Here is a 5,000-nt window from a genome sequence, read left to right as displayed (position 1 = left end):
CAGGGGAAAGTTCAATAGAAAAGAATAATCTACCTCCATAATATATATCATCCCAACCCGATTCTCAAACATACCTCTCCAGACCCATCTGTGCCAAACTTTGCCTCATTAACCTTTCCATACAACACAGAGGAGTGTGTAAGAAAAAAAAAGCCTAAACAGAAAAGTAAACTGTGACAGCACAAGTGTCAGATCTAGAATTAAGATTGAATTACATTTTCAACTTTTTTACAGTGATATACATAGGATGACTCTAAGTGAAGTTTGTGTATCGAACTTTTTATACTGTCAGAGACTGTTCTGTCACCTTTTGACGGAGTCAGAGTATGTGCTCCATCGTTTGTACTTTATTTTTTATTCCCCCCCCCTGTTTACTGTCAGTTACCTCATACAGACCTGTGTCCTTCCAGGGCCCCTCCGTCCTTCCAGGGCCCTCCTCTCACACCAATTTAACAAGTAAACAACACAAATCCCTATTAAATACGTTTTTATTAAATATTATTAAAATTGCCCAGGTGAGATAACCCGCAAACTCAAATGTCAAACAAACCTCAATGATAGGGTGACAATATAGAACAGGGGTAGCCGAATATATAATTATAGACAGAGGTCAACCAATGTGGTCACAATAACCAAAAACTGAATACCTACACTCTGGTGACCCTGATGAGTCACTGTCTGACCCCTGCCTACCAACGGAGGGTATGACACCCTAACTTAGCTGGGCGCCCCGTTCCTTGTCTGCTATCCCTCACTCTCCCTATAATACCCTACCATGCAGTTACAAATTGTGTACCTAATGATGTCACATTAATATAGGGATATTAACCCCTTCACCAACGGCCACTAAAACACCCTAATGACCGGGCCATTTTTTGCAATTCTGACCAGTGTCACTTTGACAGGTTATAACTCTGGAACGCTTCAACGGATCCTGGCGATTCTGAGATTGTTTTTTTCGTGACCTATTGTACTTCATGTCAGTGGTAAATTTAAACCGATAATTTTTGCGTTTATTTGTGAAAATTTAGGAAACTTTGCAAAAATTTTGAAAATTTCGCAATTTTCAAACTTTGAAAATTTATGCCCATAAATCTGAGAGATATGTCACACAAAATAGTTACTAAATAAACTTTCCCACATGTCTACTTTACATCAGCGCAATTTTCGAAACAATTTTTTTTTTCGTTAGGAAGTTAGAAGGGGTCAAAGGCCATCAGCGATTTCTCATTTTTCCAACAAAATTTAGAAAATAATTTTTTTTAGGGACCACATCACATTTGAAGTGACTTTGAGAGGCCGAGGTGACAGAAAATACCCAAAAGTGACCCCATTCTAAAAACTGCACCCCTCGCTCTGCTTAAAACCACATTCAAAAAATGTATTAACCCTTTAGGTGCTTCACAGGAACTAAAGCAATGTGGAAGGAAAAAATGAAAATTTTACTTTTTAACACAAAAATGTTACTTTAGCCATAAAATTTTCATTTTCACAAGGGAGAAAAGAGAAAGTGCACCATACAATTTATTGTGCATTTTCTCCTGAGTACGCTGATACCCCATATGTGGTAAAAATCAATTGTTTGGGCGCACAGCGAAGCTCGGAAGGGAAGGCGCGCCATTTGAATTTTTGAACGCAAAATTAGCCGCACTCATTAGCGGACGCCATGTCGGGTTTGAAGACCCCCTGAGGTGCCTAAACATTGGAGCTCCCCCACAAGTGACCCCATTTTGGAAACTAGAACCCTCAAATAATTTTTCTAGATGTTTGGTGAGCACTTTGAACACCTGGGGGCTTCACAGAAGTTTAGAACGTTGAGCTGTGAAAAGAAAAAACATTTTTTTTACCACAAAACTGTTGCTTCAACTAGGTAGCTTTTTTTTCACAAGGGTATCAGCAAAAAAATTCACCATAAAATTTATAGTGCATTTTTTCCTGAGTACGCAGATACCTCATATGTGGTGGAAAGTAATTGTTTGGGCGCATGGCGGGGCTCAGAAGAGAAGGAGCGCCATTTGACAGCAAAATTGGTTGGAATCATTAGCGGACGCCATGTCCCGTTTGGAGACCCCCTATGGTGCCTATACAGTGGAGCTCCCCCACAAATTACCCCATTTCGGAACTAGACCCCTCAAGGAATTTATCTAGATGTTTGGTGAGCCCCTTGTACCCTCAGGGGCTCCACAGAAGTTGATAACGTTGAACCGTGAAAATTATTTATTTTTTTTAACCACAAAATTTTTGTATCAACCAGGTAGCTTTTTTTTTTTTTTTACAACGGTATCAGGAAAAAATGTACCATAAAACATATTGTGCAATTTTTCCTGAGTACGTAGATACCTCATATGTGGTGGAAAGTAATTGTTTGGGCGCACAGCGGGGCTCAGAAGAGAAGGAACACCATTTAACTTTTCAAACGCACAGACGCGGTGCACTGATCGTCCGCTGCAGGACGCACGGTCGGATGAGATACAAAAAGCGTTGGGGATACGGAAAAAAAAAGGTCACGCCAAAAATTGAGCAGGGATGCAGATCCGTTATGTGCATCCCTGATCAGCGCTCGGCGGGACGGACGGATGCGATACAAAAAGCGTCGCGAATACGGAAAAAAGTTACGCCAAAAATTGAGCAGGGATGCCGATCCGTTATGTGCATCCCTGATCAGCGCTTGGCGGGACGCACGGACGGATGAGATACAAAAAGCGTCGCGAATACGGAAAAAAGTCACGCCAAAAACTGACCACGGATGCAGATCCGTTATCTGCATCCCTGATCAGCGCTTGGCGGGACGCACGGACGGATGAAGTGTAAAAATGGACAGGATACAAGAAAAAAAAAAAAAAGTTATACTCACAGTACCAAGAGGATCACTGACCAGAAGAGCTGCAGAGGAACAAGAAGGCAGTGAGATAGACAGCTTTACACCAGCAGCAGGCAGGACGTTGGACAGATCAGCAGAAGGACCCAGCGATGGAGGCAGATGTGATCGGGCCAGTGAAGACCTCGGACGACCCGTGAAGGCAGGTAAGAGGACGATGGGGGGGATGGGGAGAGGATGGGGAGGGGATGGGGAGAGGGGGGGGGCAGATGGGGGGGCAGAGGGAGAGCAGAGGGGGCGGAGAAGCAAAGGCAGAAGGAAGGAACCTTGGAAGCAGAATAGAGATGACAGAGGAGGCAGGCAGATCGCGTGGGGAGCAGATCGGGATGCCGGGGGGCAGATCGGGGCGTAGGGGGGGCAGATCGGGGGGGGGCACGGGCAGGGGGCCTTCACGGGAACGCGCAGGGGCCTTCACGGGAGCGCGTAGGGGCCTTCACGGGAGCGCGCAGGGAGCGGAATACTTACCATTGGAGCAGGAGCGGCGGTAACATCAGAGGCGGCGGCGGCAGCAGCAGCGGTGGCGTGGTACCAAAAGTACCAGCCACTCCACGCTGCAGACATGTTGGGGGAGGGTCCCCAGACCAGGACAGGCCTGGGGAGGGCGGCCACCAGCAGATCAGACCGCCCCTCTGCACACTGATTGGAGCGATTGCGCGTCATAGCACGATCGCTCCAATCAGTGCTGCAGGGGCTGGGGGCGACATGTTTGAGATCCACCTATGATCTGCTGTAGCTGCTACGGCATCTCATAGCTGGATCTCACAGTCTCGCACTAATTCGGGCATTATTTTTGCCGAAATTAGTGCGAACGATGTGAATAGCGGTTCAGATTTGAACAGCCAATCACATCGATCGCCTATGGGGGGTGGCGATGCCACCCCCCTGGGGTCAAGCAAAGGTCCCCTGCTGTAAGAAACAGCAGGGGACATCATTTGAAAGCCGTTGCTATGGCCACGCCAATCAAATGAAGTTTAGACCGTAAAATTACTTCCCTGGTCGTTAAGTCACGTTAAAATAGGACGTAATTTTACTGCCCGCGGTCGTGAAGGGGTTAATGGACCATAGTAATCAATAAGTAAATCAAATATATGTAACCAGTACACTCTGTGATATTAATACAAGGGTACTCCATCAAAACCAGTACCTAGTTCATTTCCAAAAAGGCAAATTGCCAAATTAGTAATATATCCCCAAAATGAGGTACCAAGTAGATATATTGCCAAATGAGGAACACACTGAGTACAAAAAATACATTATGTCAACCAGCTACACTACAAATCAAATATCCGTTATAGCTATAAGTATCAATAATCAAGGTGCCATCTAATATTGATAAATAGCCCATATATCTTAGGTACACATCAATCCATTATCAATTCCACACTATTGACATAGACCCACAGCATGTTAATGAAAAAATTATCATTTCAAATACTTTACTCAAATTAGTGTGGTACGCATGGCCTCGACGGGTTTCCCCGTCTGTTGTCGAATTATCAGGAGGCCCAGGGGACAAAGAAAAGAAGGAAGGTTCCTATAGCCCTCCTCACAAACCACCATAAATGTATGCCATGATAACATCCACTCACAAGCAGTCAGCTTCTTCTTCAGTGGCAGACACCCTGCTCTTACTGGTTCTAGCACTGATCGATGCTCCTCTAGATGAGTATTTGAAAAAAGGGCATGTCCTCGTTAAACTCATCAGAATATTTACAATATTTTGTGACAATGAAAAATGTGAAGCTAAAGCATCATTTTATTAAAGGGAAACAAAAATTCTTCTCCCATTATTATACTGTGAAACACCTGTGTGTTCAAATTACTCATCACACCCCTGTATGGGTGTAGTTTCCAAAATGGGGTCACTCTTGGGTATTTTCTGCTGTTCTGGCAGCTTGTAGGGTTCTCCCCGTGGTGCCCACAAACTGTTCATGACAGCTTTGCACTCCAAAGGACAAATATTGCTCCTTCCTTCCTATCCTTTGCTTCTCTCCAAACAGTTGTTTCCTACCAAATATTGCTACATTCGGAAGAAATTGGATAACAAACTCTGGGGACCATTTTCTCCTGCTACCCCTTGTGAAACTGAAAAACTTGGGGCTAAAGCAACACTTCAGTGGAA

At 44.5% G+C, this 5,000-nt stretch overlaps 1 protein-coding gene across 1 annotated transcript in view; it reads left to right on the top strand.

Annotated features, from left to right (window-relative positions):
• The window catches only part of SCYL3 (SCY1 like pseudokinase 3), a 192,877-nt gene that overhangs the window by 151,429 nt on the left and 36,448 nt on the right, over positions 1–5,000 (top strand). The window lies entirely within an intron of this gene.

The sequence above is a fragment of the Anomaloglossus baeobatrachus genome, chromosome 8 (assembly GCF_048569485.1).
Source record: "Anomaloglossus baeobatrachus isolate aAnoBae1 chromosome 8, aAnoBae1.hap1, whole genome shotgun sequence".
Taxonomy (NCBI): domain Eukaryota; kingdom Metazoa; phylum Chordata; class Amphibia; order Anura; family Aromobatidae; genus Anomaloglossus; species Anomaloglossus baeobatrachus.
The sequence above is the reverse complement of the archived record's forward strand: the minus strand, read 5'-3'. Positions and strand labels throughout refer to the sequence as shown.